The sequence below is a fragment of the Triturus cristatus genome, chromosome 1_1 (assembly GCF_964204655.1).
Source record: "Triturus cristatus chromosome 1_1, aTriCri1.1, whole genome shotgun sequence".
Classification (NCBI taxonomy): domain Eukaryota; kingdom Metazoa; phylum Chordata; class Amphibia; order Caudata; family Salamandridae; genus Triturus; species Triturus cristatus.
This window is the reverse complement of record NC_140579.1, coordinates 388,301,379-388,329,009: the sequence shown is the minus strand read 5'-3', so window position 1 is coordinate 388,329,009 and position 27,631 is coordinate 388,301,379.

Sequence of the window (27,631 nt, the reverse complement as noted above, 5' to 3'; positions counted from 1 at the left end):
GTGTGTTTGTGATGGTGGTTGTGTGAAGGAGTGCAAGTGTAAGGTGTATTGATGTATGTAGTATGGTGCAGTGCAATTGACTCTCCTTGTGTTTTTTTGGTTTGTCCTGGTTCAGTACGAGTGTTTTTTGCATCTGTACGGTGCGTACATGGGCCATGTTGTTGTACAGTGCTGTCCTTTGCTATGGCTTAGTACGACTCGTACATGCGCGATGTTGGGTGAGGGTGCTGGTGTGGGGGCCTGGGGTAGGGTGCGTACAGACACGGGCAGGGTGTTGGTCCGCACCGTCCATCGGTGGTGGTGTTTTGCACCGTACATACAGGGGGGGCTGGGTGTATGCTCCGTACATACACTGGTGGGGTGTTGGTACGCTCCATTCATACACGGGTGGGGGTACGGTCTGTACATACACTGGTGGGGTGTTGGTACGCTCCATTCATACACGGGTGGGGGTACGGTCCGTACATACACTGGTCGGGTGTTGGTACGCTCCATTCATACACGGGTGGGGGTACGGTCCGTAAATACACTGGTGGGGGTACGCTCCGTACATACACGGGTGGGGGTATGCTCCGTACATACACGGGTGAGGGTACGCTCCGTACATACACTGGTGGGGGTACAGTCCGTACATACACGGGTGGGGGTACGCTCCGTACATACACTGGTGGGGTGTGGGTACGCTCCATTCATACACGGGTGGGTGTACGGTCCGTACATACACGGGTGGGGAGTTGGTACGCTCCATTCATACACGGGTGGGGGTACGGTCCGTACATACACGGGTGGGGGTACGCTCCGTACATACACTGGTGGAGTGTGGGTACGCTCCATACATACACAGGTGGGGGTTCGGCACGTACATCCGCTGCCGGGGGGCGTTTGGCCCGTACATGCGGGGGGATGGGGGGGTGTTCTGCGCGTACATACGGGGTCTGGGGTGGGGTGTTCGGCGCGTATGCGGGCACATGTCTCCATGGTTGCTATAGGAGTTCGGTCCGTACGGTGTTTTTTTCCATACAGTTGTAAAATCGAAAGGACGGGAGTGATCGTACTTGCGCGGTCGGACTTCATTTTTCTGATTCGTACGGTAAATCGTCCGGTGATGTGTCGGACACATTTTCCGACACGAGGACGTGTGGGGAAATGTTCTCGATGTGATTCGTATGGAGTTTTTCCCATGCGAATCGTACTTGGCAGTTTGTACGCTACTTGTACGATTCGTACGGAAAAAAATCCGGATACGATTCGTACGGGGGAAGTTTTTCCAGGATCGGAATCGGCACCTATATGTATATGTTTAATTAATGTTTTATTAAATTATATATATTAATTATTAATTTTAAACATTATAAAATATATTTAATTATGTTTATTTTATTTATAAGTATTATTTGGTTTATTTTACATTTTTTTTAAACTAAAGAAAAAACGATATTAGTTAATAACGATATTTTTGACATCGATATTTTATTTTTGATATTTTTGTACTTACCATGTTGTAGATAGGATGTCGATATTCTTGACATTGATATTTTTGTTCCGATATTTTTGTAGGTCGATTTTTTGACCTTCGATATTTTGTCAGTGATCCCTGTCGGCCAACTCCTCTGGCGACAAGCTAGCGATGCTCTCTGCCTGCTCAATTTCCTCCAACTCATCAGAGTCTTTTCTTGACTCCATCCAGGCCCTCAGCGCCTTGCAAAGATCTACTTTGAGCTTACATCCAACAGTGGGGACTTTGAATTTTCTGCAGAAGCCCTTCAGCTAGGCCTTGGTGTAGCTCTCTAATCTCTCTTCTTCCCATTCCACGTCTTCAGTTTCAGAGATGAGGGATGCTGCCCTTTCCGCAACAACTGAACCAGGCATGGTTTCTTTAACAACCCGCGATTTCTAGCAAAAATGCGAATTAGAAGTAAGTGGTTGCGCTATTGGTCTGCCTTCACTATGTGGCGTTCACCAATCACTGTGTATGTATCACAAACGCAAATTTGTAATCCTCACCGCTGACCACCAATGTTAGAATCCGGGTTCTCTGGTTGGCACAGGTGGGTACTTGTGTCAAGCAGGAAACCTTTCCTGCAGTCAGGGTAGGGGGGTACACTCCAACAATAACCCCTGCTCACCCTCTAGGTAGATTGGCGCGAGCAGACAAGGCCTATCTCAGAGCATTTAGGTTAAGCATTTGTGAACACACACACAGTAACTCAGTGACAACCCCACAAATGGACTCCACACTGGGATATAGAAAAATAATACTTTTTATATATAGTTTAGGCTTAGCACAAGACCAGATAACGTAAAAACAGCCCACAATACTTATTAGACAAAGAGTTCTTGGTTTTAGCGTAGTTTTAAAGTTCTGTGCGCTTCGTACGTGGTAAAAACTGCTTGGGAACGGGTCTCACATGCACTGTAGGCGCTTCAGGATGAAGCGTACACCCTACGGTGCGAACAGGCACAGTACCTTTACTTGGGGAGTTCGTCACGGATGCTGCGCTGACATCCAGTGCGATGTACGGTGCGTTGTCCTCCTGGTGCGATGCGTACTACGGTACGTTAGACCGTGGGCGTGCAGGGCTTCAGGGGACGGTGCGTAGGTACGGTACGTTCAAAGTTCGTCGCGGCGTTCGTGCCGTACCATGAGATCGGCAATCTTGGTTCGAAGCGCTGGATTCAAGCGAACAGTACGCTCCTAACAGGGGAGATGTACGCCACTACCGTACGCACCACAGCCTTTCCAAAGCAGGGGAAAGGAGCGTACGCCGGCAGTACGGTTCGTAGGGGATAGGAGCAAGTACGGTTCGCAGTCCTTCCGTTACGGTGCGAGCTACGGCTCGTAGGGGCCTGTTAGTCGCGTTGCTCAGGCCGGACAATACCTTCCTTTGCGGTGCGAGCTGCGGCTCGTAGAGGGGCCTTAGTCACGTTGTTCGGACCGGACAGCGGGATACCAACTTTCAGGGGGTACGCTGCGATCAGCGAGACGTACGCAGCAGTTCGAGTTGAAGATGCGGGGTAAACGGTCCGTTTTCCAAGGCGATCTCACGGCGGTGAAGTCCACTGGTCCTGGGACTTCGTTCAGGGGGCATGCTCACTCACAAGCCCTTGGAGATCTCTCAGCACAAGTCAAATAAAAGTTCCTTGAGTCTTTTCTTCCTCTTCTTCAGCAGCAAGGCAACCACTGCAGGCCAATCCCCCAGGTCAGGGACAGTACTCCTCCATGCAGCTTTTCCAGTTCCTTCAGGTCGGACAGAGGTTTTTTCTTGGCAGGACAGGATCTAGTTTCTTAGGAGCAGGGCTCCTACATTTATACCACAAATCCTTTGTTCTTCCAGGCCAGTGGGGCCCTTGCCTAGTTCAGTCCAGTTCGGGAGCACTTTGTTGATGTGATGCAAGCTTCTTCTTTCAGGGTGCAGGGCAGAGCCATCAGACGCTCCACAGGGGGCGGAGCCAGCATTGTGGTGGCAGAGCACAGCCCTATTCAGAGTCCAGGTGTACTCCTCCCACCCATCTACCTGCCAATCTTCCTATTCACCACCAGGCTTCCTAGCCCTGCCCATCTGGGTTTCCCCAGCCCTGTCACTCACACAAGCCAGACAGCAGATACACATCACGCAGAGGCGGGCTGAAATGGTTAGGCAAGCAAAGGCCAACTTTCTAAAAGTGGCATTTGCAAACGCAGAATATTAAAATAAACCTTACTAAAAGATGTACCTTATTATTCTGAGTTCAGGCATACTAAACTCGATTTTCTACCATGTTCCCTGGGTCTGTTAGGATCATAGGATGTAACAATCTTAACAGCCCATTCTGGCCTATGAGAACAGGGTAACCTTACAATAGTGAAAAACGAAACTGGCTGTAATTCACTATTAGGACATGCCACACACATCAGGGCTGGTCCTACCTTATGCTACAATGCACCCTGCCCTTGGGCCTACCATAGGGGTGACTAACATGAAGTTAAGGGAAGGTTTAGGGACTGGCAAGTGGGTGCACTTGCCAGTCAGCATGTCAGTACCAGACTGCACGCAGGTTCTGCAATGGCAGACCCAGACACATTTTACCAGGCCGCTTCTGTGGGTGGCACAACCAGTGCTGCAAGCCCACCAGCGGCATTTGTATTTACAAGCCCTGGGCACTCCTGGTGCACTTTACTGGGGTCTGATAGTAAACCAAATAAGCCAATCATGGAATCCAACCAACATATACATTTTACAATGGGGAGAGCATATGCACTTTAGCACTGAACAGCAGTGGTAAAGTGCGCAGAGTCATAAAACAGCCAACAACAGGTCAGAAAGAATGCAGGAGGAAGGCAGAAAGTTTAGGGATGATCCTGCAAAAAGGGCCAAGTCCAACATGTTCTCATTTTGGTTCTGAAAAAAATTCAAATTTGCTTTGGACAGCTGATTTAAGTTCATCTGAGGGCTTCCCATATTTTGTGGGACAATCTGGGCTTGGGGAACTTGTCTCATTGATACCTGTTTCTGAATTGCCATTTGCTTTTGCTGAACTGGCATCTGCATTTCTCCCTCTATTTCTGCATTTCTATTTACTGTATCAGGTTTAAGTCTACACTTCCTCTTCCAATGCTCAAATCTGTTACAAAGATGGCAAAAGGTCACTTTCTTCAACATCACGACATCCATACTCGAATTTGGACCAACCAAAACTCCTCTATCTCTGTCCTGTAAAACACAAATTCCTCCTTCAACACCTTGTACTACTGCTTGTGGAACCACACCTTGTATCTCACCTTCATCCTTCACAATCCCATCTATCAACTTTCTTTGCCAACCAACCACACTTTGCTAAATGTGCACACTGATCTGACCAAAGATCATTAATCCAATAACAAATTGAGACACAAAGGTGCCGATTACGATCCGGTAAAAAAATTCCCCGTACGACTCGTATCCGGTCTTTTTACCGTACGAATCGTACAAGTGCCGTACAAACTGCCAATCACGATTCGCATGGTAAAAAGTCCATACGAACCGCAGTGGGAATGATTCCCCACACGTCCTCGGGTCGGAAAATGTGTCCGACACGTCCTCGGACGATTTACCGTACAAATGTGAAAAGTGAAGTCCGACCGAGGAATCACGATCCATCCCGTGCGTCCGATGTTACAACCGTATGGAAAAAACACCGTTCGCACCGAACTCCCATAGCAACCATGGAGACATGTGCCCGCATACGCGCCCAACACTCCCCCCAGCCCCCGTACGTCCGAGACGTACCCCCCGTGTATGTATACCCCCACCCGTGTATGTACACCCCTGTACGTTCAAGTCGTACCCCCACCCCTGTACGTGTCGTACCACCGTGTATGTACACCCCTGTACGTTCGAGTCGTACCCCCACCCCTGTACGTGTCGTACCACCGTGTATGTACACACCTGTACGTTCGAGTCGTACCCCCACCCCTGTACGTGTCGTACCACCGTGTATGTACACCCCTGTACGTGTCGTACCCCCCCCTGTATGTACACCCGTGTACGTGTCGTATCCCCCGTGTATGTACACCCGTGTCGCACCCCCCCACAACCTCCTAAGTACGGAGCGCACCCCAGGCCCCAACATCACAACCGCATGTACGAGTCGTACCAAGCCACACACAAGGACAGCACTGTACAACCAAATGGCCCATGTACACACCGTACACACGCTAAAAACGCACGTACACAACCAGGACAAAACAAAACAACACAAGAATACACCATTCGAATGGCACAAAGCCACTAAACATGTCCAACAACCACTAAAACAACACATTCACTGACCTGCAACTGCCAAAAACAAACAGAGGCCCAAAACACCACCACTCCATATAACACACCCACCCAAACTTCAAACACAGCCACACCCACCAATGGACCAATAAAAAGGGCCCACACACACAAACCATGTGCCTTTGCAACAGACTCACTGCTGCCAGACCCCACAGACAACCTACAGCACCATACTACAAGCTTCACCACACCTTACACTTGCACACCTTCACACAACCACCTTCACAAACACCCCCTCATCAATTCACACACACACACACCTGCACAACCACACCCACACACCCACAACCATCCACACACACCCCCCACCATCCACACCCACACCCCTCACCATGCCCACTAACAAGAATCCAAAGTTTAGTAACCAAGAGTTGGAGGTCCTTGTCGATGAAATCCTCAGAGTCGAGCCACACCTCTTTGGAACATTGGTCAGACAGACCAGCATTTCAGAAAAAACAGCCATGTGGCAGACCATCGTCGATGCTGTGAATGCTGTTGCGGACACCAGAAGGAACAAGCAGGAATGCCAAGCCAGGTGGTACGATCTGCGGAGGAGGGTCCGAGCCAAGATGACGGACGAACACAACCAGGCCAACGTCACTGGAGGAGGGCCGTCCCGCAGACCCGTACACTACCATCCCTGGGAGGAGAGGGTAATGGCCATACTGCCGGTGGAGGCAGTCGAAGGATTAGGAGGACTCGGAGACCCGGGTGAGTACACAAACAACGCACCTCACATGGGGGGGAACGTCATCCACAACCAAACCCACAAACAGGCACGCAACCACCCCAAGCTATCGCATGACTCAACCACACTCCATGAACACGCACATGCCACTGGCGCCACCATGCCCCATGCACCCAGCTGGACAATGTCAAGTCACAGGCCACAGAAGACACCAACACATGACACGATAAGCTGGATGGCGGGAGGGTGGGCCCCAAAAATCACATAGTGCAACTCAGAAGCAGACAACAATGCCCTCTGCCCATATGGCCTAGGTCACAGCCAGACTAACACTGTGTCCCCACACAGGAAAGACTCGCCAGCAAATGGCGGACGCCTTGCATGAAGACATGGGGGTGAAGGCACGTTTTTGCACATGACAGCAGCTAATGAACAGCCAACACTGTGAAAGAGTGGCAGCACACACCACCACAGCAGCAGCGCAGACACACACACTACACCCAATGGGTGCCTGGAGATCAGAAACAAACTCACAGCAACAAGCCAAGGGCCATTCAAAGATCTGCTAACAGTGTGTGCCCAGGAAGCTGGCCTTAGGTGACAGAGGGTGACACACAGAGGGAGGGACAGGGGGACACAGAGGGAGGGAGACACAGGGAGACGGACAGAGGGAGGAGGCTGACACACAGAGGGAGGGACAGGGGGACAGAGAGGGGGGGAGACGGACAGAGGGAGGAGGCTGACACACAGAGGGAGGGACAGGGGGACACAGAGGGAGGGAGACACGGGAAGACGGACAGAGGGAGGAGGCTGACACACAGAGGGAGGGAAAGGGGGACAGAGAGGGAGGGAGACACAGGGAGACGGACAGAGGGAGGAGGCTGACACACAGAGGGAGGGACAGGGGGACAGAGAGGGAGGGAGACACGGGGAGACGGACAGAGGGATGAGGCTGACACACAGAGGGAGGGACAGGGGGACACAGAGGGAGGGAGACACGGGAAGACGGACAGAGGGAGGAGGCTGACACACAGAGGGAGGGAAAGGGGGACAGAGAGGGAGGGAGAGGGGACAGAGAGGGAGGGAGACACAGGGAGAGCAAATCAGCCTTGTGGTGTGTGGGAATGTCTGCTCGTCAGCAGGTAGACTGCGTGCATGTAGACAAGGGTGGCCAGTGCCAGAACCCCCCCTCTTCTCCATGGCAAAACACAGGGCCATGTCACAACCTGTGCACGAGCACAACGACAGCTACCTGCATTATATAAGTGTGTGGATCCACTCCATGTGCACATGTACAGTGCTACACGGAAGGCGCCAATGCATGGCTCGCCACACCTGCCCACTCCACTGCTGACTGCAGTCACACTTGACGCAGCAAGTAAGACTGTGCCACACATAGTTAAAGGCGCCAAAGTGGTGCCCAAGGGACACACCCATGCACAAGTGCACTGTGAGTGGAATGCAAGACAGATCCTAATTCCAAGAGGAAATGTGCCAACTTTGAAACTGATGAAACATGGATGTTGCATGGACCAAAATTAACATTGTCTCTCTCACACACAGGTCAACCTCGTGGTTCACCCCCCAACACTGGGGGGGAAGACTCACAGGACCCGGCTCTGCGGGAGGCCTATCTCACCGGCAGCGACAACTCTCACCACTCTGTGGACGACCCCGACCAACCTGGCCCCTCTGGTGTCCAACGACCTGCGTCACCTGCACCAGGTACAACGGGGCCAACCACCACCCCCACTCCTGCCACATCCCAGGAGACACCCAGGATCCCTGCCCCACCACCACAAAGCAGCCAGGCTGGCCAGGAGGGACACGGTGTCCCGGGCACCCAGGAGGAGGCAGGCGACAACGCCAATGCCACCCCTCAGGGGTCCCGGAGACCCGATGTGTCCACAAGGGCAGGCCAGGTGCAAGTGGGCAGGGGTGGTGGGAGTGGAGGACGGCGGAGGCGCCAGCCTGACCAGTTGGCTGGGGAACCGGTATATTCCCATGTCCGTAACATCCTGGACACATACCGGCAGGACACCACGGGCATGGCCCAGGTTGTGTCCACCCTCAATGAGATGAAGGGGACCCTCGATGAGATAAAGACCCAGCAGGCCCAGCAACATGCCTGTCTACTGCAACACCAATGGAGGATGGAGGACAGACAGGCTGAGCTCGTGACGGTGTTCCAGGGGATTCACAATACACTCCGTCGGATGGCCGACAACATGGGCAACCCTCCCTGTGCCAGAAGGCGTAGAACATCACCACCCACAGGGAGGGATCAGGAGGAGGAGGAAACATCCGATGGAGCATCCCAAACATCGTCACGGCCTGCTTCTGAGGGTCCCCGCAGGAGGCCGGGTCGTCCACGGAAAGGACCGTGAGGGTCGGCGCTACATCACCATCTCCCAGGACACCTGGCCTGGCACCTGGCCCACTGGAGCAACAGCATCACAGCATCAAGAGACATTCTCTGCCACATGGCCTTGCTGGTCACTGTCTGACCAATGTTGACAAAGACTGTGGCATGGACTCTGAGGATTTCCAATGGCAAGGACACCAACTCCCCTACTGAACTTTGGATTCCAAACTCCCGGAAAGCCCCTCACGTCATACCCCCTCCCACCCCCCCACAAAAATAAAAATTCACACCATGAAGAGAAGATGCCTGCTGGTTGCATTATTACCTTACATGTGTCTTGTAAAGTCTAAACATGCCTGACTTCTCTTTTGACTTCAACCATCCACACCCTGGGGCCTGAGTCTGGCACAGGACACACGGGTCACAGTGTATTAGGCAAGACAGACATGGAGCACCATACACACCTGTGATGGGCCCAACCAGCTGAGGGGGTGGCCGCACAACCGTGCTGACAGACACATTGAGTACAGCAACAGTCATGCGCAGAGGTCAGGGATCCAGTCCAGTGTCCTGGGGGGCACCCAGGTATGTGTAGACAGGTGGCAGAACCATGTCCTGCAAGCTTGAGTCCAGTGGATGCAGAGAATGGGGGCCTGGCCAACGTTGGATGCATGGGGATGGCACATGTCACAATACCCACACAGTCATGGACATCATGCACAATACACAGTCTCATCCCACACACACAGCTTGCATCTTGCTACTCGACACATAGACACATAGCCACTATCAGGGAAAACCATGCCAGACATGCTGGATGCACCGTGGCAACACACCAGCATTGACTGAGAAGAGGCACCTTGGAGGCATAGGGACACCTTTATTAGTCATGTTTTCGGGATTGCAGAGGCAACTTGAAGTACACATGAACACTTCATGTGGAGTAACATGTGGGTCCAACACTGGCACCCCCCTTCTGCAGCACAAATGCGTGATAGCCATGGAACTGGCACACAATTGTCGGCTAACAGCTAAACACCCACAGCTGCTCACGGAGAGACTGCCATACACCATTGATCCGCTGATGTAGAAGTCCCACACCATGTCAAGCCAATGCAAACCGTATGTGTCCGAGGGCAGTGTTACACACATTGATGCCATCATCACAATCCACTATCCCATCACTGATGACTGTCAACAAGTCAGACCATCTATTCAGGTGTACACAGCTGCATGTCGTGTCCCATGGTGATGCTACATGGCTGCAGAGGAACCAAACATCGACAGGGGCAGTGTGCATACATCGTGAACAACTGCCACACCCAATACACCCCTGATGCATCCCTTACCCTAAGGAGACTTCCAAACTTGTCCGTGCGTGTAACGCTGAGTCAGCACACGATGACGTGTCCATGAGGAATAGCAGTGCCACAACAATGCAAGCAGCAGACGGCATGCACAAGTACCTGGGGAAGAGAGACACACAAGAAGTCAGCCACAAAAAGCACAGCCACTTGCATGTGCATGTACTCGACACATGTATGGATGACAACATGCTAGGTCACAATTATGACTGGGGAAATACAACCATCACTGCCACCATCACTCCAGTGACACACCCACACACACCTCTGACTCACGTGCCATACATGCAGGTGGAGACACACATCACAACACGTGCCACACGGGGAGCAATGTGTGCACACTCAGACACTGGTACTCACCACTAAGCAAAGAAGTCGCGTATGAGCCGAGTCCGGATGTCCTCTTGCGGCTCCACATCCTCCACATCACTAGCCCCATTGCCAAGCCCTTCGTCCTCCACGGGTGGATGGTCCTGGTCATCTTGATCCAGGATGAGTGGCACAGCTTTCTCAACTGCCATGTTGTGCAGCATGCAGCAGACCATGAAGATTTTGCAGACCTTCGCAGGGGCATATGGGAGCGTGCCGCCGGTCTTGTGTAGGCACCTGAATCGGCTCTTCAGCAGGCCAAACGTCCTCTCAATCACTCGCCTTGTCCGGCCATGGGCGGTGTTGTAGCGGAGCTGGGCCGGCGTGATGGGGTTGCGGAGAGGTGTGATCAGCCATGGCATGTTGGGATAGCCAGCGTCCCCTACATGGGAAGCACATGGACATCGTTAGAACTGGAGAAGCGGTCGTGCCGGTAGTCTACGCAAAATACAGGACAGACAGACTGTACCCACCAACAACACATGCTCGTTCGTTGCGCAGCTGCGTCATCATTTCAGGCACCCTGCTACGCCTCATGATGTAGGCATCGTGTGCTGATCCTGGAAAACGAGCACAGACATGTGAAATCACCATGTTGGACAGACACACCACAAGGGCTTTGATGGAGTGGTAGTGCTTCCGATTGCGGTACGCTACCTCCTGTGCGTGTGGTGGCACCAAAGCAACATGTGTCCCATCTATGGACCCAATGACATAGGGCATCCCTCCCAGGGCATAGAATCCACGCTTGACCCCAGTCACCATTTCAGGGGTTGGGAACTTGATGAAGTCATCCAGGTGAATCAACATGGCCTCTAAGAAATCATGCAGCACACGGCAGAACATGCTCTGGGACATGCCACCAACATGAGCTATGGTATTTTGAAAGGTACCCGTGGCTAGAAAATGTAGGGCTGCCATTACCTTCAGCTTGGGTGTCAGTGCCGTAGGATACCTGTGCAGCGGTTGCAGGTGTGGTGCCAGTCTCGCCGTCAACTCCAGAATCAACCGTTGGGGGAAGCGGTAGCACCGGATACGATCATTCTCCCGCATGGCAGCCAAGTCCGGAATTGCTCGGGGAAGAGGCGGCGCTCTGCAGTAATTTGGAAGTGACAAGGAAGAGTGAGTGCACCACAACAACAAATAATTTGTACTTAGCACATGTTAATCTGTCTATACACATATGCTACATACGGAGTCAGGTATGTGCCACATGCCCTGGACACGTATGGCTGCCAGGTGACACTCCTACCAAGAGCCAGCTACACACGGAGATTGAGAACCTCCACATGCCATGCCATGGGATTAGCTGTGTCCCAGTGCAAGTGAACAGCCAGATGCAAGACAGGAGTGACATACACCCACACATCAGCAGAAGTAGGATGCCGATTGCAGAGACTGGTAGCGGAACACTAGAGCCACAGGTCACATGACATTACACTAGGACAGCCCACACACCTTGCCATGAAGGTGCACATGTCATGACTCACCACACATTCATTGAGAGGATGCAGACATGTCCTTGTTACGCTACTCTGTGTCACATGCATACATACGCACCTCACATCCGATACCACATGTGGCATGGTGTGCGGAACAGTGTGCAATGTTAATCTACACACAGACACATGTTGGTTGCTGCAACAGCTGCAGCTTTTGAGGGTGCTTCAACATCAACCTAATGGGAACCCCCCACACATACATGACATAGTCACATCGTGCACCGTGGGTAGTGACAAGTCAGGTGTGGTAACCCCTGTACCGGGCATCAGGGGACACTTGCGTGTGTTGGTGTCCGTGCCATGCCAGTGTCGGTCATCCCAAGTGTGCAGTACGACATGCACACATGTCCAAGGAGTCAAGGGTATGCCTGGCACACATTGCACCGTCACACATTACATCTGTACACATCTCATCATACATCTGGTGCCTTCTCGACTCAGGAGTAATGTTCCACATCACAGCCTGTCACACCTGTGCCCCACACATGTAGTACTGCACAGACAATGCCTTGATGTCCATCCATGGACAAGTATGTCCGCCCTATTCCTTCCTGTGTGCTGCCTGTCACCACTGTGATGTGTGAAAACCGCCGTACTGCTGCTAAGAGGGCCTGTGTACGTTCCCATATCACTATGGGAGTGCTGCCGTATGTGTACCCATCGTGATGGTGAGCGTACAGGCATGTGTACGGTCCGTACCACTACGAGTACGCATACGCAAGAACACCCATAGTGGTACGGGCCGTACACGCGCCTGTACGCTCCCTATCACTATGGGTGTCCTCGCGTATGCGTACACGTAGTGGTACGGGCCGTACACGCGCCTGTACGCTCTCTATCACTATGGGTGTCCTCGCGTATGCGTACACGTAGTGGTATGGGCCGTACACACGCCTGTACGCTCCCTATCACTACGTGTACGCATACGCGAGGACACCCATAGTGATAGCGAGCGTACAGGCGCGTGTACGGCCCGTACCACTACGTGTACGCATACGCGAGGACACCCATAGTGATAGCGAGCGTACAGGCGCGTGTACGGCCCGTACCACTACGTGTACGCATACGCGAGGACACCCATAGTGATAGGGAGCGTACAGGCGCGTGTACGGCCCGTACCACTACGAGTACGCATACGCGAGGACACCCATAGTGATAGTGAACGTAGGCACGCGTGTACGGGCCGTTGCTATGCATTTGGGGTGCCCTAGGGCCCCGGAACGCACCGTACCTGTGTGTGAAGCTCCAAATTACATAGGGGACACATGAGGGACAAGTATTAAGGCCTACATGCATGCTGGTTGTCATGGAGACCAAGTTCAAATTTTGAATTTGTTCTGGAAGGTGCACAGCAGAAGTCAGTTGGAATGAATCTACTTTGTTGCAATGTGTTTGTGGGGCTGACATCATGCAGGAGAAAAAACAGATTAAGAACCCACAGACTGCTAGGTTTGAAGGGATTGGAGGAAACATAGGATGCAAATGTGAGCGACCAATCACTCTGTACTCCTGTGCATGAGATGGGCCAGCAAGGCAGATATAAGGCAGCCAGGTCCCATGAGGGAGCACTTGCCTGCACATCTCTGTATTCCACGACCCAGCTGCTGCTACTGATTCCCTGGAACCATGTCAAGGGCTGTGGAGAGGTCACAGTCATTCACCCTGGAGGAGAACATGGCTTTGGTGGATGTGATCCTCCCACGGTACCCCATGCTGTATGGGCGACCAGGTTATCAGGTGAGTGCAGTGTCCACTGGCACAGACTGTGTCCCTTTTTTGTGACTGTGACTTCTGCCATTGTGTCCAGGTGTGACACACATGCTATGTACTGTAGGGGGGGTCCCAGGGGGGGGAATGCCTGATGTCTCCCAGCAGTGCCCAGAGACAGGAGGGGTGGGTGCCTATCACTCCCAGCAGTGCCCAGAGACAGGAGGGGTGGGTGCCTATCACTCCCAGCAGTGCCCAGAGACAGGAGGGGTGGGTGCAGAGTCCTCCCAGCAGTGCCCAGAGACAGGAGGGGTGGGTGCCTATCACTCTCAGCAGTGCCCAGAGACAGGAGGGGTGGGTGCAGAGTCCTCCCAGCAGTGCCCAGAGACAGGAGGGGTGGGTGCCTATCACTCCCAGCAGTGCCCAGAGACAGGAGGGGTGGGTGCAGAGTCCTCCCAGCAGTGCCCTGAGACAGGAGGGGTGGGTGCCTATCACTCCCAGCAGTGCCCTGAGACAGGAGGGGTGGGTGCCTATCACTCCCAGCAGTGCCCAGAGACAGGAGGGGTGGGTGCAGAGTCCTCCCAGCAGTGCCCAGAGACAGGAGGGGTGGGTGCCTATCACTCCCAGCAGTGCCCAGAGACAGGAGGGGTGGGTGCAGAGTCCTCCCAGCAGTGCCCAGAGACAGGAGGGGTGGGTGCAGAGTCCTCCCAGCAGTGCCCAGAGATAGGAGGGGTGGGTGCCTATCACTCCCAGCAGTGCCCAGAGACAGGAGGGGTGGGTGCAGAGTCCTCCCAGCAGTGCCCAGAGACAGGAGGGGTGGGTGCCTATCACTCCCAGCAGTGCCCTGAGACAGGAGGGGTGGGTGCCTATCACTCCCAGCAGTGCCCAGAGACAGGAGGGGTGGGTGCAGAGTCCCCCAGCAGTGCCCAGAGACAGGAGGGGTGGGTGTGATGCACAGTGTGAGCCTGGATCATTGATTGTGTAGTTGCCCTCATTCCACCTGTGTCCTTTCAATGGCACGTACTGCTTTTGGCCTTCCCCCAGAGGATCATGTCCCTATGACAAAGGTGCAATGCGTTGGATGCATACTATGCCTTGTTGTAAACAGCAAATGTGTTCTAATCTGTGTCTCTGTGACATGTGCCAGGTGTATTGATGTAGTGTCACTTGTTCATCCTCACAGGTAGACGCCTCTGCCAAGGAGCAGATATGGCTGGACGCCGTCAGCGCCGTGAGGAGTGCGGATGGTCGGAAGCGGCGCCTGTCCCAGGTGAGGAAACGCTGGCAGGATATCCGGTGCTGGACGCGGAGGATCGCACGGGTCCTGCTGGGGGACTCACCTGAGAGCCATAAGAGCCGCGGGCGCCGCCGTCTCTCCCACATCCAGAAACGTGTGCTGGCGGTGGTCTTTCCAGACTTGTACAGGCGCCTACAGGAGATGCAGCAGCCGGAAGGGGGTAGGTACATGTGTGTTTGTTGTGTTTCACCAGCATTTGTAAGTGCACTGTTCCATGGATACACTTCCAGGGTTTATGGTGGTGTGCAGATCCTGTTACCCACAGTATTGCAGTGCTCTCCTGCCTCCCTTCCCCTCCTTGCAATGTGTTCCCTGGTCTGTGTGTAGTCACTCCATCACAAGGTTATGTGGCCTGACACCTTCTCTAAGTGTACTATGCCTGCAGCATCATGTGTGGGGGTGGTGTGTAACAGGTTTTGTGACCTTGCCTGTGCCCTGTCCAGTTCTGGACTTGTGGGTTCCATGTCAGTTGGCACTAATGCTGAGTCCAGACATGGGAGTTAATCTCTCAAGTGCGAGGCCTTCCAGCAGGCATGTCCCATGTGGTGGCCTGTGACATGATGTGCATGAGTGTGCGTTACGCATAGTGCAGGGATGTTAGCGTGTGTTGCAGTCATTCCCATTCAGGAGCATGGAGTTGTGTGGCCACTACTGTCCCCAGGGGCATCTTTTCCTAGGTATCATGTGTGTAATCCGAGAATGTCGACAATCTCTGTGTCTACAGCATAGGTTGTGCTCTGTGCCATTGTCCCCTGACACCATGTATATTGACGTGAGATGTATTACAAGTGTCCACTGTCCAGCCTGACCTGATTTTCCAAGTACATACTCACGGTGGCCATTGCCTGTGTGTCTTGTTGCAATCATCTGATGATGCCCATTTGTACATGATTATTTGGACAGGCGCACCTTGGGTATTTTGTGTGCAATATTGAATTTTTGCATCCCATGTGTATTTCACCCAGACTAAGAGATGTAAGTGCTTCCTGTGTCTCCACAGATTTGTCTCATGTAGGGGGTGGGTGGTGCGGGCATGGCCTACATGTCAAGACCTGTAATCTCCTTGCTAGGACTGGCCAGTGTGTGATGTTTGTCTGGACATACACTCAAGGTGCAGTGTGCCAGTCAGGGTGGGCATGTTATCAGTATTACCTATGCTGCATGTGCCTCTAGTTCCTGGATGTGGTCCCTGCTCATCCCTATTGCCTGCCACGCTGTGTGGTGCAGATGCAGTGCTGGATTGTCCCCAGGGCCTTGCTCCTCAGTCAAAATTCCATGTCATCTCATTTGCTATTGTGTCATGCTCTCCATCGTTTTTCCATGGCATGGTGGGTCACACAACAGTGTCTTGCAGGGCCTACATATGTACCTTGTTTTGTAGTTGTAACTCTTCCTTTGTTTCAGGCTATGCACTGTAACCTAAGTAGATTGGACTCATGTGACATATGTATACAGGTGTATGATTAATTTCTGTCTCCTTACCCTGCCCACAGCATCGTCGGGGGACACGGAGGGAGACATGGACACAGACGGCGCGGAGGGACCGAGCACCAGTGCCAGCGGTGACATCGTGCCTGGCACATCGAGTGGGACTGAGGCGGAGGAGAGTGAACCCGGGGACCTGTCGACTGGCACAACAGAGTATGAAGCTGACGGGTCCGAGGATGATCTCTCCGAGTGGGCGGTGGCTGCACCACCATCTGACAGCAGCCCTACATCTCGCACCGCCCCCTCCATTGGCATCAGCCGCCTCCCACGTGCTCGTGTCCCTTCCCAGCGTGCCCGGTCACCACATGTCTCCTTCCTGCCAGGCACCGCACCCCCTGCCCCTGTCTCCACTGCTGCCGCCAATGCTGAGTCTGTGGACATCCAGCGGCAGTTGCAGATTGGTCAGACTGCGATCCTTAATGTCCTCCATGCCCACAGCCAGGTCCTCAACAACATGGAGGCATACTTGGAGGGCATTCATTCATCGCAGGCTGACCAACGCAACTTGCTGAGGTCCATAGACTCCACACTGACTGCAGCAGTGGGTCTCCTGCAGCGCTACGTCCCACCCCCTACCCCTGCCCCTTCCGCACTTCCCACTCCCATGCCTGTCCCACATACACCCAGACGTCAGCATGCACCCACCACAACAGACACAGGTACCACACCAGCAGGGAAGGTCCGCTGCACACCTCCTGACACGCACACACAGGGTGAAGTAGGCACACCCACTGGGTCGGGGGGCAAACGTGTGACACGCAGCCAGAGTGGGAGTCCGCATTCCACCCAATCCACTCCCTCCAAATCCCCTCCCCTCAGCTCTCCTGGCCACATCTCCCTCAAAGACTCCTTCATGGCCGCTCTGTCCCTGAGCCCCACAGTGACACCACCCCGCAAGCGGTCAAGGAAGTCCACGGTCAGGGTGCTTGAGTCCCCCCCTGTCCACACCCTCCCCCAGTGGCGCTGCGACCCATCCCTCTGACCCCCCCCTCCTTGGGGCCTGTCGTTCCTTCGGGTGCAGGGGAGTCCCTGGAGGACCTTGCTAAGGTGTGCAGCGCGCTCCTAGAATCCAACTTTGGCCCTGCCCCCCCCCCCTTGTGGTGGGGTCCTCCATCCCTGCACCCACGTCGCCTACCCTTCGCCCTCCTGTTCCTGCGGTGCCTGTTCCTTCCCCCCCACATGATGCCCTCACCCCTGTGGAAGACGACGGAATGTAACTGTGCAGGCAAGCTAGGGGACACGCATCCCACTGTGTCCCCCATCCAGCTGTGACTCCTGGACTGCCCTATGGGCTTTGTGAATATTGAACTTACTACATACCAGTTTTTGGATCATGCTGAATAAAGCTATTTATTTTTTGCCCTTGGAACACTACTGCTTTGCTGGTATTGCTGTTGGTGGGGCTGCTACATGGTTGTGGGTGGTGTTCATGTGTTGGGTGTGTGGGAAATGTAGTAGTGTGCTGCTCATAGGGGGGACCCTGGGATCTGTGTGCCATCACACGGTGTTTGCTAGCTTTCTCCATTCATGTATGCAGTTGCTGCATGGTGCAATTGTCCCAAGGTGTATTCCTTCCTCTGTGTACCTGTCAAGAATTCCTGTCATGCGAGGGGAGGAAAACGGTAACCAGCGAAAACGGAGTACATCTCCCAGGATGCTTATCGGTTGAGAGGTTATGTAAACAGGAGAGCTGTTACATAACTCAAGGAAAACACGCCCTTATGTAAACAGGAGAGTTGTTACATAACTCAAGGAAAACACGCCCTATAAAGGGAGGAACCGGGAGGTACAACGCTGTCGGATATTGTGTTTACACCGACGTACCTGCTTAGTGAAGAGCAGTGTTCCGGAGTGGTGCTCCAGTAAGGCAAGAACGGAGGTAGGTCGAGTCGTTACTCCCTGGGCCGTGTCTTGCCCCATCGTCACCTGTGAAGGACCCGGAAGCTCTACCGGATAACCATTGAGCTTCGCTTTTTGACTCGGCTGAGTCAAAGCGCAGTGGCGCTTTTGCTGGTTGGAGTCGTAACTCCCAGCCCGACCAGAGATACAGGGACTGCCAGCTGTAACGCACACCAGGAGGTGTTTGCCGCGTTACAGACTCGGAAGTCCACAGGATCGATCGAGCGGCTGCTCTCGGTTCAGTCTTCTTTGCTTGTGATTGGGGTATCGGTGACGCATCACCAGGAGGTGACTCCGCGTCCCGGTGCAGTCTGAGGAAGAGGTTGAGCGGCTGCTCCCTTCAGGTAGAGACCCCGGCTGGGTGTTTCCCTGACTCCTCGATTCTCCCCAACACTCTTCGTGCCCCTCACAGCCTACCGATTGGCATTGTCGGCCATTTCATTTCTGCCCTCTGTTGGCATACGCCGGGATCGGCGTATATGCAGAGGACGGCTAGGACCATCCGTGCTGTGGGCTGGTAACGTACTTAGCCTGGAGGATTCCAGTGACTATAACCTTTGTTTATTCCTTGTATTATTTTTGCCTTCATTAAAATAACTAAACCTTCACAAGTGGTTGCGTTCTCATTATCGTGTCTGTTAAACGATCCTGAGACGTTCAGGGCGTTACAGTACCCTGACTTCTTCCCTGCAGGGTGTCCCCAGACTTTAGCGCAGAGCTGTGTGTACATTAGCTGGGTGTGTGACGGAGTCCTTCAACTTTGCACATGCATGCTGAGCCATTCTCCACCTGCATCATTCGTGGCATCCTTGGTAGTCATTGTACTTGTGTATGTGGACTATTGACATGACATCATGTGGACATGTTTTCTTTTTGGCCCTATGCATGCGTATACTCCCAGCCTCGCACACATGTGGTACATGTACTGCAGGGTCTTTGTGCACCTGACTGACATTTGTGGGCATGGTATCTGTGGCTACTCCACCCTTTGCGTTCCATGGGCACTGCTGGGAGTGTTAGGCACCCACCCCTCCTGTCTCTGGGCACTGCTGGGAGGACTCTGCACCCACCCCTCTCATGTCTGGGCACTGCTGGGAGGACTCTGCACCCACCCCTCCTGTCTCTGGCCACTGCTGGGAGTGATAGGCACCCACCCCTCCTGTCTCTGGGCACTGCTGGGAGGACTCTGCACCCACCCCTCCTGTCTCTGGGCACTGCTGGGAGTGATAGGCACCCACCCCTCCTGTCTCAGGGCACTGCTGGGAGTGATAGGCACCCACCCCTCGAGTCTCAGGGCACTGCTGGGAGTGATAGGCACCCACCCCTCCTGTCTCTGGGCACTGCTGGGAGGACTCTGCACCCACCCCTCCTGTCTCTGGGCACTGCTGGGAGGACTCTGCACCCACCCCTCCTGTCTCTGGGCACTGCTGGGAGTGATAGGCACCCACCCCTCCTGTCTCTGGGCACTGCTGGGAGGACTCTGCACCCACCCCTCCTGTCTCTGGGCACTGCTGGGAGTGATAGGCACCCACCCCTCCTGTCTCTGGGCACTGCTGGGAGTGATAGGCACTCAACCCTCCTGTCTCAGGGCACTGCTGGGAGTGATAGGCACCCACCCCTCCTGTCTCTGGGCACTGCTGGGAGGACTCTGCACCCACCCCTCCTGTCTCTGGGCACTGCTGGGAGGACTCTGCACCCACCCCTCTTGTCTCTGGGCACTGCTGGGAGTGATAGGCACCCACCCCTCCTGTCTCTGGGCACTGCTGGGAGGACTCTGCACCCACCCCTCCTGTCTCTGGGCACTGCTGGGAGTGATAGGCACCCACCCCTCCTGTCTCTGGGCACTGCTGGGAGGACTCTGCACCCACCCCTCCTGTCTCAGGGCACTGCTGGGAGTGTTAGGCACCCACCCCTCCTGTCTCTGGGCACTGCTGGGAGGACTCTGCACCCACCCCTCCTGTCTCTGGGCACTGCTGGGAGGACTCTGCACCCACCCCTCCTGTCTCTGGGCACTGCTGGGAGTGTTAGGCACCCACCCCTCCTGTCTCTGGGCACTGCTGGGAGGACTCTGCACCCACCCCTCTCATGTCTGGGCACTGCTGGGAGGACTCTGCACCCACCCCTCCTGTCTCTGGCCACTGCTGGGAGTGTTAAACACCCACCCCTCCTGTCTCTGGGCACTGCTGGGAGGACTCTGCACCCACCCCTCTCATGTCTGGGCACTGCTGGGAGGACTCTGCACCCACCCCTCCTGTCTCTGGGCACTGCTGGTAGTGTTAGGCACCCACCCCTCCTGTCTCTGGGCACTGCTGGGAGGACTCTGCACCCACCCCTCTCATGTCTGGGCACTGCTGGGAGGACTCTGCACCCACCCCTCCTGTCTCTGGGCACTGCTGGTAGTGTTAGGCACCCACCCCTCCTGTCTCTGGGCACTGCTGGGAGGACTCTGCACCCACCCCTCCTGTCTCTGGGCACTGCTGGGAGTGATAGGCACCCACCCCTCCTGTCTCAGGGCACTGCTGGGAGTGATAGGCACCCACCCCTCGAGTCTCAGGGCACTGCTGGGAGTGATAGGCACCCACCCCTCCTGTCTCTGGGCACTGCTGGGAGGACTCTGCACCCACCCCTCCTGTCTCTGGGCACTGCTGGGAGGACTCTGCACCCACCCCTCCTGTCTCTGGGCACTGCTGGGAGTGATAGGCACCCACCCCTCCTGTCTCTGGGCACTGCTGGGAGGACTCTGCACCCACCCCTCCTGTCTCTGGGCACTGCTGGGAGTGATAGGCACCCACCCCTCCTGTCTCTGGGCACTGCTGGGAGTGATAGGCACCCAACCCTCCTGTCTCAGGGCACTGCTGGGAGTGATAGGCACCCACCCCTCCTGTCTCTGGGCACTGCTGGGAGGACTCTGCACCCACCCCTCCTGTCTCTGGGCACTGCTGGGAGGACTCTGCACCCACCCCTCTTGTCTCTGGGCACTGCTGGGAGTGATAGGCACCCACCCCTCCTGTCTCTGGGCACTGCTGGGAGGACTCTGCACCCACCCCTCCTGTCTCTGGGCACTGCTGGGAGTGATAGGCACCCACCCCTCCTGTCTCTGGGCACTGCTGGGAGGACTCTGCACCCACCCCTCCTGTCTCAGGGCACTGCTGGGAGTGTTAGGCACCCACCCCTCCTGTCTCTGGGCACTGCTGGGAGGACTCTGCACCCACCCCTCCTGTCTCTGGGCACTGCTGGGAGGACTCTGCACCCACCCCTCCTGTCTCTGGGCACTGCTGGGAGTGTTAGGCACCCACCCCTCCAGTCTCTGGGCACTGCTGGGAGGACTCTGCACCCACCCCTCCCATGTCTGGGCACTGCTGGGAGGACTCTGCACCCACCCCTCCTGTCTCTGGCCACTGCTGGGAGTGTTAGGCACCCACCCCTCCTGTCTCTGGGCACTGCTGGGAGGACTCTGCACCCACCCCTCTCATGTCTGGGCACTGCTGGGAGGACTCTGCACCCACCCCTCCTGTCTCTGGGCACTGCTGGTAGTGTTAGGCACCCACCCCTCCTGTCTCTGGGCACTGCTGGGAGGACTCTGCACCCACCCCTCTCATGTCTGGGCACTGCTGGGAGGACTCTGCACCCACCCCTCCTGTCTCTGGGCACTGCTGGGAGTGTTAGGCACCCACCCCCCTGTCTCTGGGCAGTGCTGGGAGGACCCTGCACCCACCTCTCCTATTTCACAATATGTACGCTCATAACATACACGGATGTGGGTTCGCTCCATGCATACGCGGGTGAGGGTACGTGTCGTACTTACACTGTTGGGGTGGGGGGTACGCTCCATGCATTCGAGGTGGGGGTACGTGTCATACTTACACTGTTGGGGTGGGGGGTATGCTCCATGCATACGCGGGTGAGGGTACGTGTCGTACATACACTGTTGGGTGGGGGGTACGCTCCATGCATACGCGGGTGAGGGTACGTGTCGTACTTACACTGTTGGGGTGGGGGGTACGCTCCATACGTACGCAGGTGGGGGTACGTGTCGTACTTACACTGTTGGCATGGGGGGTACGCTCCATACGTACGCGGGTGGGGGTACGTGTCGTACTTACACTGTTGGGGTGGGGGGTACGCTCCATGCATTCGAGGTGGGGGTACGTGTCGTACTTACACTGTTGGGGTGGGGGGTACGCTCCATGCATTCGAGGTGAGGGTACGTGTCGTACTTACACTGTTGGGGTGGGGGTACGCTCCATACGTACGCGGGTGGGGGTACGTGTCGTACTTACACTGTTGGGGTGGGGGGTACGCTCCATGCATTCGAGGTGGGGGTACGTGTCGTACTTACTCTGTTGGCATGGGGGGTACGCTCCATGCATACGTGGGTGGGGGTACGTGTCGTACTTACACTGTTGGGGTGGGGGGTACGCTCCATGCATTCGAGGTGGGGGTACGTGTCGTACTTACTCTGTTGGCATGGGGGGTACGCTCCATGCATGCGCGGGTGGGGGTACGGTCCGTACATATCCGTACCCACGCTATGGACTGCTTGTGCGGGCCGTGCCCGGGCCTTTGCCACGTGGGTACAGCCGTCCAGCCATTGTTGGGGTGACGTAGGTGTGGGCGTGGTACGACTCGTACCCACGCTCTTAAGGCGTGGGTACGGGACGTACCTGTATGGTTGTGTTGCCGGTTCGCGTCGTGAAGGACTTCCGTTGTGGCGGTCGCTGGCTTGGCTGGACACGCCCCCACCCCCTCGTAGTGACCAGGGCCTGAGGGTCAGGTATGTCCAGGGCATGTGTGCTGTGTGACTTGGGTGGGGGTTATGTGTCCTGCCCCTGCCCCCCCCCTTTGCCCATGGGTGTTGTTCTGACCTTCTGCGGCGTCTGCGTCGGAACCCGTAGAGGAGGTCGACTTCTATGAGGGCCGGGATGACACGTAGGTTCGGGTCCATGTCTGTCCGTCGCGTACAGGTCCTCCTTGTTCGCGTCGTCCTGTCTGTCCGTCGCGTACGGGTCCTCCTTGTTCGCGTCGTCCTGATTTCCCGGCAGTTTTTGGCAGCCGGAAAATATTCACTATGCGGGATGACGCCGGTGCGAATCGTGATTCCTGGGTCGTGAATGGCAGGCTGGGTGCGTCCCGACGTCACGTCGGCGCTTTCCCGGATCGCATTTGTACGTTTATTTTAGTCGGTCGGTGTTTTGTACGATTCGTACGGAAAAGGTGTTTCCGTACGAATCGTAATTCCATGTTTGTATATTTACACGACCGGGTACGCGTCGGACGGAGAATATGCTCCGTCCGACGGTTCGTACCCGGTTTTTACAGGATTGTGATCGGCACCAAAGAATCTTATGTCACTAACATCAGTATCACTCTCTTGCTGTGCTGTTGAAAATCCTGACACTCTTTCACAAAATCCATTAACCAAATCTTTTAGTTCTTGTGAGGTTCTCTTGATCTTTACCCAATTAAGATCTTTTGGTGGCACTAGGCGCTTCAGAAATGTAACCATTGCTTCATTTTTCTCCATAACAACAGAAGATGGTGCATCAGTGCAATACTCTCTCATTGTCTCCTCACCTGGTCCTTGCACAACAGCTTTACATTCAGACCACAATTCAATTAGCTCTGCAGTGTCAAAGAACATTTTGAAATCAATCCACAATACATTTGAGATTTCAAGAAATCCATCACCTTGTGTGGTACGCACAGGTTTGTCTCTCAATTTTGGAAATTTGTTCACAAATGCTGCAAGTTCACCTTTGTCTCGTAGTACATGAACATGCACTTCTCCCACTATTTCTCTCAATGGATGAGCTGAAGTTTCTCCCTCACCCTGTTCATTGTTTTCCTCAACTAGGTCTGGTGGTTTCTTTTTCTTCTCCCATTTCCTTGCTAGGTCTGGCGGTTACTTTTTCTTTTCATGCTTCCTTGCCCACTTGACTCCTAATTTCTCAAAACCCTTCCATTCACACATGTATTTCACTCATTCTGCAATGTGTAATCGCATTTGTGAAGAAAGTGTTGTCTCAATTGCTTCATCATCCACCTGTACCCTGAAGCTTTTCTGAAATTGAAAACTTCCTGAAACATCAATTTCATCTTTTCGGACCAAATCAGTCAGTCTGTCACGTATAGTTTCTGCACATTTTGTAATTTTCTTACTCAGGTAAATTAAGTCTTTTCCTGATACTGGTTCAAATTCCCAAGATCTAAACCTTCCCTGAGAATTTCTTCAAGTTCAATTTTTAAATTTGAAACATTGTGTGGTCTCTCTTTTTCGGGTTCTGGGTCAAATTGTTCTACCATGTTCTCTGTCCTTTTAATCCCTGCTGCTTCCTCAAACCATGGTCGAAAAATCCCATCTTCAATTAACTTTGTTTCTCCCTTTGCTATTGGTGTTGTAGAGACAATATTTTCTCTATCTTTCAATGCATGAACTGTCTGGGGCAGTTTCTATTCTGTAATCTGTGAATTCTGAGATGTTGAGATAAACCCTGATGTAATTACTCCTTCTACAGCTCTTTTAGCTTCTTGAGTTGGGACCATATTAATTTGGACCGTCAAAATTTGTCTACGTATTGTTTTTACAGCTACAGTTTGTAATTTTTGTACAGAATCTGTCACAATTGGAGCATTAACGCCTGGAGGTATCACTATCGGTATCGAATCAGCAGGTGGTGGGGCAATCTGGAACGTCTGTAGTTAGCTCAATCTGCATTTCCTTTGGTTCAACAGAAGCAGTAGCTACTGTTGTACTTGCTGGTAGTCTCTTGCTGTCTTTTCCCACAAGCTTAAGGCTTCAAATTGTGCGGCTCTAGATGGTGACTTTATTTCAGATAACATTTCTCTTAATCTGTCAATAATTTGCAGTTCAAAAGTACCATATTTTGGAAAACTCAAAGGACCCTCTTTCTCAGTAACCTTGCACCATTGGTGAATCCACAAACATGAACACAATCCCAAATTCATTAACATAAAATGTGCAGGCGTTCCATCAGGTGGGGTCTCATCACCGACTCAAGTCGAATTTGTCGATTTACCTCTCAAAAGTGTCTTAAAAGCTTTAAACAATTTCATTTATGCAATAATTCAATCCAATATTTGTATTCAGTTCCGTAAAAGTCAAATTTTTCCCTCCAATCCTGTTACAGTTTAACTTTTTGAAGATTTTCAACCAATCTCAATACGGTAATCACACAACGAACCTATCACAGCGTGGCACACTCTGATGTCACTTTTCCTCCGCTCGCAGCAGTTCCCCTCCTTCACAATTAGCGTCTCACCCTTGCATTCGTCCCATTCACACTCTGAAGTAATTACCTGTCCACGAAACGACTGGACAATCACTTCTCTGACTGCCTCCGAAAGTCTCTCGAAATTGTCGACCTCAACTGGCAACTGTCTGTCCGCGAAATGACCGGACAATCGCCTCAACTGATAGGTTTCAATCACTCAATGTTCCATATACAACAACCCACTACCAGCGTCGGTTACTCACGCACTCACACATTCGCTCCCGCTATCTCGGTCCGGGTAATCGATGACGTCTCACGATCCCCTTTCGGTGGTCAACAAAATCTACCTCGGGTGTCTTCTACACCACAATCACTTAAGCTACTCGTCGAGCCTAAGATTTTCCCGGGCTGCGTGCGCTCACAACCTGATCTCACAATCACTCAACACTCACTCCAGCTCCGCAAGACATCACACCATCAAAACAACACCGCAATCTAACACACTCCATGCAATTACCACAACCGCCATTACCGCAACTGGAATTACCACAACTGAAATTACCGCATACCATAATCTAATCCAATGCAATTACCACATATGCCATTACCGCATACCATGATCTAATCAAACGCAATTACCGCAATATGCAATTACCGAAATCAACATTTACAGCAATCAGAAAAAAACGCAAATGCGCTGCTCCCTATTAATACTCACACCTTCTTCAGTAACCGCCTTCTTGGACCGCCTTCTAATACCGCTTTGCCAATCTTCAAGTTCTGGGCATTGGAATCAGGAATCAGGACTTTTTGGGGCTTGGACCTTATTCTAACTTGGGCAATTTTCTTTGTAGCTCCTTCCAGGGCATTAACCTAAACTCTGCTCCTTCTGGTCAAGGTGTTTAACCTTACCTCTGCTACCATCTTGTTGCAGTGGTAATCCCATGGTAATCTCGCTTTGGAAAATCTAGGAAATGTGACACAATTACCTCTGATTACCGTTACCCTGATTGCCGCTAAAGGTCAATGGATCTTTGCCACCGTTTATGACCGGGAGCTTCTACATAAACATGAGCAATTCATAAAATGCAAATAAACATTTTAGCCAATAATGAGAGTTATGAGCAGTTTTAAAGAGATTTATTTTCCAATCAAAATTTAAGCATCTCTGACTCTTCATTCAATAGTCAGGTATCAATCAGGTTACAGAATTGAAAACAGAAAAATTAGGTTAGCACAAAGCATCATAATTTGCAAACAGCGCGTTCCATAAAGGAAATAATCACTAATCTAAGACAATGGGGCTCAAAAGATTTCAGTCAGAACTCCTGAAAAGTTCCAGAAGCAAGAGTGAGTTAGCATAAACCAATCAATAATTAAAATTGCAGAATCTCCCATGAAGGGAAACAAAGAATAGAGCAAATAAGCCTTGGCAAAGCCAATGAGTCAAAGCAAAAATCAGAATGGAACTAAACCTACATCTAATCTGCCTACGTCTGCCTACGTTCTGCTCTCCATAAAAGGTCTGCCCTCTCCTTCACTGCATCTATAAATCACTTCTGCCCTCTCCTTCATTTCTGCGTTGGAGTCTGAAACTCTTCTGCAGCTTTGCGTCTCTGTCTGTCTGTCTGTCTCTCTGAAAGGCTTCTGAAAGTCTTCCTGCCTGTGTTCTGGAAGGCATCCTGTCTCATCTTCTTCTCTCTCCTCTCTCCCCCTCTGCTCTCTCAAACTCCTAACCAGGAATGCTTTTATCAAATAATAATGTTACAAAGCATGTGGCGTGACTTTCTCTTCCTCCAACTGTAATCCAGCATTCTCCAAAAGGATGCCTCCACCCATCTGCAGATTTCATACGTCATCTCTCAGACAGGCAAAGATCCTTCCCAAGGTACATTCTGTATCTTATTTAATATAATTTCATC